The following is a 14,652-nucleotide window of genomic DNA, read 5'->3' as shown; positions in this document are numbered from 1 at the left end:
TTTAATTATCTTCAAGGTCTCCTGACAGTCTGCGACCAACAAAAGACAACTCCATCTCTGGGCCTCATGGTGGAAGTTGGATAATGTCTACTGATTCATATGTATCCCTGGGCCTCATAGTGGAATTTAGATTATGTCTTCTGATGCAACTGCATCCCTTCTTGCATAAGCTGGTCTAAATCCTCCATTACACCACTGAATACTGATTGTCCAAACTAATAACTAATAGATTAGCTAAATGTTTACCTAAATTGATTAATATAGACCAAACAGGTTTTATTAAAATTAGATCAGCAAATAATATTGTTAGATTTGTAAGTTTAATAGATATGATTCAGAAAAGAAAAATACCATCAGTGGCTTTAGCTTTAGATACAGAAAAGGCATTTGATAGATTAGAATAGGACTATTTATTTAAATTACTGAATGTTTTTGGAATTCTGAGAAGTTTTATAAACTGGATAAGAGCATAATATAATTCTCCAAAGGCTAAAGTGATTACAAATAGACAAATATCAAAATCCTTTTTGTTGGATAGATCATCTGGGCAAGGATGTCTATTATCTTTTTTTAATTTGCATTAGCCATAGAACCTTTAGCTGAGGTGATTAGAAGTGATAATGAGACTGAGAGCTTTAAGATGTATGATAAAGAACTCAAAACACAAAATTAGTCTTTTTGCAGATGATGTAATATATCTTACAAACCTCATTTTTAAAAAAAAGTCAATGATCGATTGGTGGAGAATGGGTTAGCATCAGGTTACAAAGTAAATATTGATAAAAGTGAAGTGATGCCAATGTTTGAGACAGACTATGTTCAAGATAAAAGGACAAAATTTAAATGACAGAATAGTGCAATTAAATAATTAGGAATTAATGTTGATAAGAATTTAAATAATGTATTTAAATTAAATTACATACTTTTATGGAAGAAAACTAAAGAAGATTTATTAAGATGGAAAGATCTGCCAATTTCTTTAATAGAAAGGATTAATTGTGTGAAGATGACTATCTTTCCTAGAATACAATACTATTTTCAATCTTTACCAATTTTTGTACCAATAATGTTTTTTTCAGGATTTAAATAAAAGTGTAAGAAGATTTATTTGGAGGGATAAAACACCTTGGATGGGATTGGAGAAATTAACACAGAAATTTGATCAAGGGGGACCTCAACTGGCTAATTAAAAAAATTATTATAAAGCAACTCAACTTAGATGTTTGTCGTCTTCTTATCAGACTGATGAAAAGATTCCATGGGTTCAAATTGAAGTGAGTGAAATATGAGAAAGTAATTCTGAACACATTTTATATAAATGACATGAGGGATTATTAAAAGGAAAATCAGGTACTCCATTTTTGAAGAATATACTTAAAGTATGGAATGGAGTACATGCAGAAAGAGGAATGAAGAATTATCCGTTGGCTAAAAAGATATTAGATTTAATTCCTTTTATGGTTAATAGTCGTTATTTCGATGTTTGGTGTAATTGTGGAATAAAAAAAAATAGGATTGTTTTTTGGGATTTTTTTTACTTTTGACCAATTGAAAGATAAGTATAATATACCACATAATACTATTTTTTCTTATTAACAACTTGAATTATATTTAAAAAGAAAATTAGGGAGGAGTTTTTAATTACCAAAACAAAGTCCATTTGAATATCTAATAATGGATATGTTTATTGAAAAATTTATTACTAATTATAAGATTATCAAATTATAAGAGACTATTCAGAAAAAGTATTTATTCAAATCTAAATCCAGATGGGGAAAAAAGATTTAAATATACAGATTCAAAAAGTATGGTCAAAATTATGCTATCAAAGTGTAACTAATGTTAGCTATCAAATAGTACAATTTAATTTTTTACATCAATTATATTATGCTCCATACGAATTACATGCATTTCATACGAATTGTTGCAATCAATGTTTTAGATGTAATAAAGAAGTAGAATCTTTCCTGCATGCAGTCTTGCAATGTAAAAAGATAAATAAGTTTTAGAAAGATATAAGTATTGGGATGAGTTTTGAAGACATAAATTTTGAAGGATCCCAGAGTATTTTTATTGGGATATATTTTCCAGTTGAAGTTTTTGAGTGTAGAAATAGCAAAGCTGTAACATGGAAATCTGGTGAACTTGTGAGGTTGAATAGATGGTGAACAGTATTATTAAATTGTATACCATTAGAGAGAATAATGTATAATTTATGAAATCAACCAGAAATATTTGATATGATTTGGAAATCCTACATGGATTTTATTGCTATGATTTTGCCTGGAGCGTCCATCACTCCCCCATCCAACCCGCCCTAATTAGTTATGGTTTAAGATTGGTATGTAAACTGCATTAATTAATTAAAAGATATGTTTATTTGACAGGCTTTTTCTTTTTTTTCCTACTTTTTTGGGGAGGGGGAGAAAATATATAAAAACTATTACTTTTGTGTCGTAGTTTTTATTTTTATGTTATGGATAAATACTGTGTATATGTTTTGACGCAAATTTAAAATAAAATTTATTTAAAAAAATGTATTTCATATCTATTTATCATTGAGATATTTTATTAACCTCAAGTAGACAAGTGGCTTCAAAAATTCATGTAGTTCACTCATTGACTCTGAAACACACCAGATGTACAATTGCAACATCTGCAATGTCAAGTTTAAATATGCTTTGCAGGAACCTGAGCATCTGGCTTCATCATTTTGGGGAATTTGGCAAGAGTGACTGGAATAGCATTATTCACATTGCCTTGGGAATTAAAGCCTTGTCAGGGATCTTCATGGAATTGCATCATAATATAGTTTCGTGGTTATCAGTTTCTGCATTTTCTTTTACCATTGCAGAGCTGATGCAGGAATTAAGGACCAACTAATTAGAATCCAGTAGTGGTATATACCAGTAAGAAGGAAGGACAGGGTAAAAGAAGAGCATCTTAGAGAACAAAGGTCTAGCTAGTCAAAAAGAAAATAGGAAGAATATGTAGGCTCAGGAAGATAAAATCAGACAGGACCCTTGAGGGATATGAAGTTTGCAGAAAAGGACTCCAGCAAGGCCAAAAGGGGCCATGAAATGTTTTTTTCCCCTCTGTCTAGAATTACAGAGAACTCCAAGGTGATTTTACTTGCATTATAAACAAGAGGATGGCTAGGGTAAAGATAGAACCTCAAGGACAAAAGAAAGAATTTATACATTGAGTCAGGGGAAATGGGCGAGGTATAAAATGAGTACTTTGCATTAGCATTCACCAAGGAGAAAGACATGAAGGATAGTTTTGGGGACCACAGTGTGCAGAATGCTCATGAGTTGGGGCATTTTAAGTCAAGAAAGTTTGTTTATTATCATCTGACGGTACATTTACAGCCAGATAAAACAACATTTCTCCAGACCAAGGTGCAGACATCTATACACACAATACACAACAAGAGATGGTGCTGGGTCTTTTAGAACATTAACATGTACAAGTCACCAGGCCTGAAGGGATACATGCCAGGTTAGTGAGGAAAATAAAGGGGATTGTTAGGTCTTGATGGAGATCTTTGTATCCTCACTAGCAACAGCAAGGTTCTAGAGGACTGGAGCATTACTAATGTTGTACCATTGTACAAGAAGAGAAATCTGGATAGTCCAGGGAATTGTGGGCCACTGAGTTTCACATCAGTTGTAGGGAACCTATTGTAGAAGGAACTCAAGGATAGGATTTATGTCCATTTGGAAAGGCATAGACAGATTATGGGCAGTCAATATGGCTTGATGCAGGGCAGGTCATGTCTTACAAATTTGACTGATATTTTTGAAGAGTTGACAAAGGTGGTTCAGTGGATGTTGTTTACATGTAGTGCAGTGAGGCAGTTGACAACTTTCCTCATTGTAGGCTGATCAAGAAGGTTCAGATGCATGGAATTCAAGTGCATCGATGGCTTGGATTTAGAATTAGTTGGCCATGGAAGACAGGGGGTAGTAGTGCAAAAGGTGACATTCCAGCTGGAGACGTGCCAAGTTCTATTCTCCAGGGATCAGTGATGGGACATTTGTCGCTTATGATTTGTGTAAATGACCTGGATGGAAAAAGTAGGTGGGTGGGCAAGTACATTTGACCTAAGATTCGTGGACAGTGTAGAGGATTATCAAAGAATGCAAAAGGATATAGATCAATTGCAGAAATGGCAATTGGAGTTGAATCCAATCAAGTACAAGTTGTACTATAGAAGGTCAAATGTAAGGGAAATGTACATAGTTGATGGCAAAATTCTTAAAAGCATTGACGTACAGAGGGATCTAGGTGTTCAGGTCTCTAGATCTTTAAAAGAGGAGATGAACAAGGTGGTAAAGAAGGTACACAGCACGTTTGACTTCATTGACTGATGAAATGAGTATAAGAATAAGGAATTTGCATTTAAATATATAAACTTGGGTTGGGGTGCACTTGGAATGTTATTCTGGTTGCCCATTACAAAAAGGATGCGTAGGCTTTGGAAAAGAGCAAAAAAGATTTTCCAGGATGTTGCCTGAACTGGCAGATTTGAACTACAAGAAAAGATTGGATAAAATTGGGTTATTTTCTTCTGGAGTATCGGAGGCTGATAGGATAGGCAGTCTGAATCATTTTTTCAGGTAAAAATGTCACTGATTTGAGGCCATGTGTACATAGTGGGTGGAGGGAGAGAATTTAAAGGAGATACATGGGCAGTTTTCTTGTACGCAGAGAATGATTGGTGCCTGGAATGAGCTGCCAGGAGTAGTGGTGGAAGCAAATATAGTAGAAGTGTTTAAGGAGCTTCTAGATAAACACACAGATATAGAGGGATACATGTCATGAACAAGCAGCAAAGATTTAATTTAAATTAAGTTCAGAGCAGACATGTGAATCGAAGGGCCTGTTCCTGTGCTGTCTTATTACATTACCCTCTTATTAATTAAGTGATATTAGTTGGATATTGTGGAGGATTAGAAGCAGTGGTAAAGGAAAAAAAATCAAGATTAAAAAAAAATGGACTTTGACAGAAATATGTTGCTGTTTACATTTCTGGATGGCTTATTGTACAAGAATGAATAAAAGAATCTATTTTATGTAGATTACTTCATAAGTCAATATTGAAACATTAAATGTAGTGGCTGACCTTCTGAAATGTAAATAAAATGTTTAGATAAAAGACATTCAAATCTTTCCCTTCTCTCCCACATTTTATTGTAGGCTCTTGATTTCATTGTTTCAGACATCATCTATCTGATCTTCATCCAATCATTTATTCTAGTACTCCTATTTTATCCGACTTCAAAGGTAATACAATCCAGTCATGCTGTCTTCCCTTTAGCAGATGAACACGCTGATTTATTTTTTGTTCATTTCTTGTCTACTAAAGTCAGTTGTGACTTCATGTTATAACATTTGACACATGTTTTGCATTCCCCTCCTCATGAATGACCTGTCCGCAAGTACACCCTGCCCTGTGAAAGTTAAAGAAAAATAACTTGGTACTGTCTTAGAACCAAAGTAAGAATTTTAAATTTGTTTTCTTTTTTGTAATTTAACAAGTTGGGCGAAGCTTCTACAAGGCAAATAGAGAGTACCTTCGACAGAAGCTCTGGCTGCATCACAGTATGGTGCGGTTGCTGTAGAGAAGTGGATCGGAGGTCAATCCACATGTCTGAGTGCCAGAGAGAATCACTGGGGTCTCCCTTTCTCCCCCCCACCGCCCCCCCCCCCAACTTCCCATTGCCGTAATCTACTGGATAATTGTCTGAAGAGGGCATGAAAAATCATTGAGTACCCCCTACAACCCAGCATCTTTCAGCTACTCCCATCGGAAAGGAGATGCAGGATTATCAGAGCCAGCCTGAGAAATGGCTTCTTCCCACAGACAGTGAGAATGCTGAACAACTAAATGAACTGCTCACTCCAATGGTCCAAAACTCTATTTTTTAAACAACATTTATTTTTATATACATATATTTGTCCTGCATATGTGTTGTTTGTCTGTATTTGTGGTATGACTGGTTGTGTGTTTGCGTCTTTTGCACCGAGGACCAGAGAACACTGTTTTGTTGGGTTGTACTTGTACAATCAGATGGTAAACTTGAACATTTTGTGCAGGTATGTTAAGATTTCAGAATAAATTGTGAACTGGTAATTGTTATTCAAAATGATCTTTTTTTTTGTTACAATGTACTGAGGTAAAAATTCTTTTAGAATGTTTCTCATATCATGTGAACTGTCAGTTCAATAATTTACAAGGCTTAAACAGGTATATTTCATGCAACTTGTGACTTTTACCAGGAATCAGCAGATTATTTGGTCTGGGAAGCATGTAATTTTCACAATTCTAGAGGAAAGGGGAAAAGAGAAAATTCTAGAGGAAAACATCATAATAATTAAATACATAAAAGTGTGTAAAAGTGGCCAACAATGTCATCATTATTCAACCAAAGAAACACTTCCATATTAATAATAGGGTCGGATGTTCTCTACAAATATTTGCTTGCAGTTGTAGTTATCAATCTTCAGAATCTCTCAACTATTTTAAGTCTATTTTACCTCCCCTACCACTGACATTGCAATCCAGGAATATTTAAATTGTACTAATTCCACTCCAGAGAAAGAAGCGCATATATAGACATAGACTCTCCTGTGGAATGATGGTGGAATGTTGTGTTCTTGGATAAGTCATCTTTTGGAGATGACATCTGGTTTCTTGACTATTTAAATTCCAGGTGTTTTGGCTGATTTATAACAATGTGAAAACTAATTTTTGGTTTGTAGCAAAATTGTGTTCTCCAGGGATATTTAAAAGTTTGTGAACAAGGTGAGGATCAAATGTATATCTGTAGCAGCTCTGAATTACCCCATTCACAAACAATTAAAGAATACACTCACTCGTTTTTTTTCAACACACAATGGAGCCGACTTTCTTTTATTCTTTTCAGACACGACATTGCATCCTTCAGCTCCCCAAACGCCACCCAGCCAAACCCCTCTGACTTTCTCATTGGCTCACCGGCACACGGGTGATCTTGAAGCTCTCACTCTCCTGCATCCAAGATCCATCACCTGTATGCTGATGCTAACACACCCGTGCATGCACGCTATTACTCCTGCGGTTCGCTTCGGTTAAGTCATCGGTGGCGATTGGCACCTCTCCCGACGAAGGTAAGTACGTGACTGTAACGTATCTAAGCAAGTTTTGGGAACTGAGGTTCAAGCTAAAAAAGGAAATCAGGAGGGCAAAAAGAGGACAGGAGATGGCTCTGGCAGATGACATGGATAATCCCAAGAGATTGTACAAGTACATAAAGTAAAGAGGGTAACTAGTAAAAATAGGCCCCCTCAGGAATCAATGAGTACTCTATTTTTACTGTGGAGGAAGTATGAGGACTGGGGGACTTGGTGTATTTAATGGTAGTGCCTTGAGAACAATCAATATTGTGGTTGAGATAATGTATGAATCTCCTGGGTCTTATCAGATATATATGAGAAAACTGTGGGTAACTCAATTGGAAATTAAAGGTGCTCTGGTGAGATTTTTGAGTCATTAAGTACAGGTGAGGTGCTGGAAGACTAGAGGGTGTCCCTATTTAAGAATGCCTGCAGAGAAAAGCCTGGGAACTACAAGCCTGTGAGCTTAACATCTGTGTTTGGTAAGTTTCTATAGAGTGTTCAAAGGGAGAAGATACGTGAACAGAGCAAAGGGATCTAGTATAGATGCATAGTACTTTGAAAATGGAGTCACGGGTAGAGAGGGTGGCTTTCTGCATGTTGGCCTTCATCAGAGTTACTGATTCTAGAAGTTAGGAGGTCAGGTTGCAATTCAGACATTGGTGAGGCCCCATTTGAAGTATTGTGTTCAATTTTGGTACTGTACTGCAAGAAAGATGTGGTCAACCTGGAGAGGATGAATAGATTTGCGAGGATATTGCCAGGAGCTGGCAGGCCTGAGCTCTTGGAAGATGTTGAGGAGGCTCAGGCTTTATTCCTTAGAGTGCAGGAGAATAAGGGATGATCGAGAGGTATACAAAATCATGAGAAAATAGGTTGGGTGAACACACAAAGTCTTTTGCCCAGAGTTGGAAATTAGTAATCAGAAGATTAAGTCGGAACCTCGAGGTTACTTTTTCATTCAGAGGATGGTGAACATTTAGAACATTTAGAACAAGCTGCTATAGGAAATAATTGAGGCAGGTACTATTGCAGCATTTAAGAAACATTTGGAGGGATATATGAATGGGATAGGCTTAGAGGAATATGGGCCAATCTCAGGCAGGAGTAAATTGTGTAGGTGGGTATTTTTATATTGGCATGTGCAAGTTGGGCCGTAGGGCATGTTTCTACATTGTATGACTAATAAATTGACAGACTGATTCTTTAAAATGCAGAGTGAGAGAGAGAAAAGAAAAGGAAAGTTTCATAATAATGCAGAATACAAAAGATTAATTGACAAATGAGATGATAGTGGAAGTTTAAAGAGAGTAACCGATACAGAAGCAAAAATGTTTAGAGGAAGTGTTAATGAAAGGTGCGGAATTATTATTTGAAATTATTGAACTCTGTTGAATTTGAGCGATTGTAATGTGCTGGGTTGAAAGATCAGTCACAATTCCCCAAGTTTATGACAAGCCTCATGTGAGTGACAGCCAATTTGATGCCCAGTATGGAAGTGGTTTGCAAGGCAGTTATCCATTCTCTGTTTTGCCTCCCATTTGTAGAGGAGACTGTGGACTTTGCTGTGAGCAGTTAAAATAGTACTATATACCAAGTTGAAGGAGTACAAATCTGAAGTGTTGTGAATGGAAAATTTAAATCTAATAGTGATGGTAGTGGCAAACAAAAGGTGCAAATTTCTTGAAGGTTTTTCAATCTGAAGGCTCTTTCAGGAGGCCAGAATACCCCGATCTAAAGCCGCATATTCTACCCCTATGTGCAGCTCTCGGGGTACCCACCTGAAAGAGCAGGAGGCACCTCCGAGGTGCACTTTCTAACCCTCCTCCGGGAGGGATAATCACCAGAGCACTGAAGTCCCCCTAGGCACCTGAATGCAGCTGCCTGAAAACACCTGCTAAGGCGCTGATCACGTCGTCAGCCCGAGCCACTTGGCAAGAATTTGGAAACACAGTGTGCAGGCAGGCTATTGCCAAGGATTGACGTATCTCGTTCTGAACACTGAGAAAGGCTGAAACCATCATCAGTATTTCTCTTGCCTGCTCCAGGTTCACCATAATCCTGTGTTCTTTCTGCTTCTCCTTCGTTGCGCTTCAAATGACGTCACATCAGTGGGAAGGAGTACGGCTACAGTGGACAGGAGCTTGAGCGCACTCTGAGGTGCCTCCCGTGAAGCTGTCCCTTTCAAGTGGACAGCGCAGCGCTTTCAGGGCTACCACCTGAACAACAATTCCAAAGCTCTGCGTCCGCTTCTGCAGACACATCTTGGTGGAGAATGCACCTTGAGTTGTTAGCTCTGAATCATTTTAATCAATGCTGCTTGATTTGCCAAGTGTTTACATTGTCTCTTATTTCAGATCTCCAGTATCTTCATTTTTTAATTTTTGATTCAGAATTTGTGGAGACGATCAAATGGAGATGTGGGGGTGGGGTGGGGGGGGGTGGGTGTGGGGGAGTGGAGGAGGGGGAGAGAGAAAATTGTTGAGAATCCATTTCTATGAACTATAATGAGCAACATGATGTATGGTCACAGGCTTCGTCATCTGTTTTCTAAATATGGTGAACTGTTGTAGCTCAAATGATACGAACACAAAAATATAATTCTGAGTGCATAACACAAAGTACTACTGATTGTAATGTGATACACGAGAATATAATCAAGCTAAGCACAATGCTTTATGATCATTGAAGCTGAAAACTATCATTTGTGAAATCTAGTGGTCACTAGGATTCTTTTTATTTATTTAATTTTTTATTTTTCACACCATAAATCACATTAACCATGATACACACTTTTTCCTTTTCACACATATACAGTGCCATTTTCTCCCCCCCCTCCCTCCTCCCATCCCACCCTCCCTACCTCCCCCCTCCCGTCCATTTAAGGTATAAAATCTAGGATACATTAAACCAGTCAGACAATGTTGTCATGTTGCAGTCATCAACAGCATTAACATGCATTGATAATGTTTAAAAAAAGTATCCAAGTGAACCTTACAGAAGTATTAACAAACTCTGATTTCAAATGCATAGAGTTTAGAGTATTGCTTGACTAAAGAGTTATTTCAGAGAACTGGGTATGAGACATGGATGGAGAAATGAAGAACTTTTGGGATTAAAATTATAGAAGCAGAGCAGTCAGAATCAGAAATCAGAATTTATTCTCATGAAATTCGTCATTTGAAGGCAGCATCACAATGCAAACATTCATATTAACCACTTTACAAAAAATAAATAAAAATAGTGCACCAAAAAAATCAAAGTAAGGCAATGTATTTGATTCATTGATCATTCAGGGATCTGATGGCGGCAGGGAAGAAGCTGTCCTTGTGCCACTGAGTGCTCATCTTTAGGCTCTTGTAGCTTTTTCCAGATGGTAGCAGAGTGAAGATGGCATGGCCTGGGTGGAGGGGGGCTTTGAGGATAGAGCTGCTTTTTTAAGATGCCGCCTCTTGTAAATGTCCTCGAGGGAGGGAACAGACATTAACTGAAAGCCAGAAGAAGACGAAGCCAACCGAGCTCTGCTACCTTCACCTAGGACGGAGAGCGGTAATTGTGGCGGCGACCATATGGCAAGATGAGAGATGTTCCGGCCAGCAGTGAAGAGCCTGTTCAAAATGGAACCATTTCAGCAGATGATGCAGAGCTAGACAGCAACTCACCCCGAGACCCAGATATAGAAGGATGATTAATCAGATGGAACCTGAGCAAGGACAAACCAACTCAGATGATGAGTATTACGTTGATGGATTGACTCTGCAGATGCCAGGAGACCCAACAAGAATCAGAAGGAATAACAAAGCATTTATCACAATGAAGATCAATGGTAAAGCAGCAGCCATGAGAATTGACACTAGAGCCAAGTGCAACATCATGTCATAAAGAATGCTCAATATACTGAGGAAGTCAGAACAGGTTATACCATGCTACAAGTCTACAAATCTAGTGGCACAGTCACTGTGTGACTGTGGTGCTACGTTCAAGGACAGCTGCACTTACTAACTTTTTTCATAGTCCAAGAAAACATCCTGCCTCTGCTGGGCTTCAGCACAAGCATAGACATAGGTCTGGTTTCGTTCAGCAGGGAGGTACACCAGATAAGTCCAGCTGAAGATGATCTGACACACAGAATCTTTTCTGAGTACAGTGACCTTTTTACGGAAGATTTGGGAAAACTGCCAGTGACATACTCCATGCAGCTCAACCCAGAAGTGAGGCCCATGGTTCATCTGGCATACCGTATACTGATAGCAATGAAAGACAGGTTAATGCCGAGCTGGACAGGATGCAGGACCTGTGTGTGATTACCCCAGTCTCCGAGCCCACCAACTGGGTGTCCTCTATGGTGGCTGCTAAGAAAAAAGATGGACAGAAGATCCAGATTTGCATCGACCCAAAAGTCCTCAATACAGCTTTAAAACGACCACACCATCCAATGCGTACCAGAAGGCCGACATGACCGTTTTTTTAGTTTTGGACGCATAAGTTCCTCTGGCAAATCAAATTCCACTACAAGTCATCACTGTTGACCACATTCATCATGAGTTTTGGCCAATACAGATTCCTGCGAATACCATTTGAAATTAATTCAGGCAATGAGATATTTCAAAGATCAATAGAGCAAATCTTTGCAGGGTATCATTGTGCCATCATTGTTGATGACGTACTCGTAGGTGGCAAAGACTTGGAAGAATATGACTCAAATTTAAAAAAGGTACTTGACAAAGCCCAGAAGGTTAATCTTAACCCTGTAAGTGCAGATTTCGGCTGAACCAGCTTGATTACGTAGGCCACAGGAGAAGGTCTGAAGGCGAACCCTTCAAAAACTAGAACAATTAGTGAAATGCCAGTTCCAACAGATGTGATAGCGCTACAACGTCTCCTGGGTATGGTCAACTACCTGAGCAAGTTCATTCTGAACACTGGTGATCTTATCGCCCCACTAAGGCAGTTGACGCATAAAGACTTGGTTTGGTCCTGGCAGGAGCAACAACAAACTGCATTTCACACATTAAAAAGGCATATTTCAAGCCCACCTGTCCTATCATAATATGACATACGAAGACCAGTTATGCTAACCTGTGATGCATCACAGTATGGTCTGGGTGCAGCATGCCTGCAGGATGAAATACCAGTGGCTTACACATCCAGATCACTCACCACCACAGAGACCAGATACACCCAAACAGAGAAGGAGTTGTTGGCAGTAGTTTTTGCCTGCTCAAAATTCAACAACTATATTTATGGCAGACCAGTGACCATAGAGACTGTCCACTTACCTCTGGTCACAATACTAAAAAAGCCAATCCATGCGGCCCCTGCACAATTACAGAAAATGATGCTCAGGCTTCAGAAATACAACATGACTTTAGCTTACAAGTGCAGAAAAGAAATGCACTTAGTCGATCCATTATTTCATGTTCCCAGTAAATGCATGATCCAACAAGCTGAAGAAGAGGAGACATTTGATATATTGACAGTCATGCACATCTCCTCCTCTTGGTTGGATGAACTGAGACAGCACATGGCTGAAGATACAACATTGAGGACCCTGAGCATTTTTATCAAGGGCGACTGGCCTGACAAGCAGCGCAGCTGACCATCTGAAAGGCAACCCTACTTCCCATTCTGGGACGAATTACTCATCGATGATGGAATCATAATGAAAGGCCTGAGAGCAGCAGTTCAAAGTTCACTGCAAAATATTTATGTCAGCATCCTGCACAGAGGGCACCCAAGTGCAAAAGCAACTGAGCACAGGGCTAGAGACATAGTTTTTTGGCCACGGATGACTGAGAACATAGACCAGGAGGTACAAGCTTGCTCGGTGTGCAATACCAACAGAAAAAGATGCTGCCATTTTACACAATGCCGGACCTCCCCTGATCAACCATGGCCACAGACATCATCGAATGGCACGGTCAATAGTATTTGGTTCTTGTCGATTCATACTCTGGATGGTTTGATATAGACCTTTTACCTGACATCACCTTATCGGCAGACATTATCAAGTTAATGAGACACTTTTCAGTGCCCCCCCCCCCCCCCCCCACACTCTGCTTTCGGACAATGGCACCCAGTTCACCAGTGACAAATTCAGACACTTTGCAACAACATGGGATTTCAACCACATCACTAGCAGCCTGGAGAACCCACAGTCAAATGGGTTGGCTGAAAGAGCCGTGAATAGCAAGAAGCAGCTCATGGAGAAGTCCCACAGGGAAAATATGGATGTGTTCCTAAACCTTTTGAACCTAAGGAATATACCCGGTGATGCCATATTGGGCTCTCTGGTGCAACGACTCATGTCCAGGCAAACACGGATGATTCTACCTGTGGCAAGGAGATTCTTGGAGCCTCAGCTAAAGAACCTGCAAGAAATTAAATCTCAACTGCTGAACAGGAGGCTAGCGCCGATAAGATGCTATGACAGAAACAGCCGACCGCTCATCCCATTAGCAGAAGGGGAAGTCCTAAGGATGCAGAGTCCACAGGGTTACGACCGTATGGGCATAGTCAAAAGGAGCTGCCAGGAGCCCAGGTCATACCTGGTAAAATAAGAAGGAAGAGTGTATTGGAGAAACTGTCATCACATACTATTCCCATCCCGAACCATTCCTGCTGAGACTATAAACCAGGATCTGGAACATGAACCCAGGGTAGGTGGAGTTCCATCAGTAACAACCCATGAAACAAATGACTGCAACTCCAAGACCATGGATGGCACATCCTTTCAAGCTGAAGCACCCCAAGTGGCACCCCAAGCATCCACTGCCACTAATGGCTACTTCATTAAATGCTTTAGGTGCACTTGTAAGCCCAACCAAAATATCGGGATTAAACACTGCTTTTGTAATTATAGTTCACTGCTGAACTATAGTTATTGTAATGTACGACACCTACATGGATTGTGGAATGTGAAGGGGGTTGTACAAGAAAGGGGATGTAGACAGCCACTGCTATTGGCTGTCTGCACCCGCTGCAGCCATTGTACTTGCCACGACGCTATTGCACATGCGTGAGTCCCTGCAAAGTACACTAGTTAAAAAAGGAGACTGAGCTCAGCTGATGGCAGGCACCATTTCCAGGGGCTTCTGTTGTATTGTTGAATTTAACAGTAAAGCATTCATCAGCGGTTGCCACTTTGTGTTGTTTGGTTATTTGATGCATCAACAAATAGCGGGGAAGCAGACAAGCTTCAGTCCCTTCCAAACCACTAAAGAGATTTTCGATAACAAACCATGGACTAGCAGTGGGTTACCAGTTTGTGGACTACCGGTTGAGAAATATTGGTATAATGTATTCCTGTTCCCTCCTCTTTGACATGCCTTATCCTTGCTTGGTTGATTGTTAGTCTTCGGATAAGAGTACTGGAAATCAACTTGGAATCTTTTTGCTCCATTAAAAGGCATTGACATTGAGGCAAGTTCAGGAATGTGAAGTTAAGGAATTGAGTAATATGGTCATTGTATTGTATTATCCCTTTGGATC

At 39.3% G+C, this 14,652-nt stretch overlaps 1 protein-coding gene across 3 annotated transcripts in view; it reads left to right on the top strand.

Annotated features, from left to right (window-relative positions):
- The window catches only part of LOC138755372 (ATP-binding cassette sub-family C member 8-like), a 162,472-nt gene that overhangs the window by 18,717 nt on the left and 129,103 nt on the right, over positions 1 to 14,652 (top strand). Inside the window, exon 2 of one of the 3 annotated variants that reach the window (XM_069921223.1) lies at positions 6,933 to 7,155. The exons of the other annotated variants lie outside the window; for them this stretch is intronic. The gene's annotated coding sequence lies outside the window, so the exon portion shown is untranslated. The remainder of the gene's footprint in view (positions 1 to 6,932; positions 7,156 to 14,652) is intronic. 3 annotated transcript variants of the gene reach the window in all.

This window comes from Narcine bancroftii, chromosome 2 (genome assembly GCF_036971445.1).
Source record: "Narcine bancroftii isolate sNarBan1 chromosome 2, sNarBan1.hap1, whole genome shotgun sequence".
NCBI lineage: Eukaryota > Metazoa > Chordata > Chondrichthyes > Torpediniformes > Narcinidae > Narcine > Narcine bancroftii.
The sequence above is the reverse complement of the archived record's forward strand: the minus strand, read 5'-3'. Positions and strand labels throughout refer to the sequence as shown.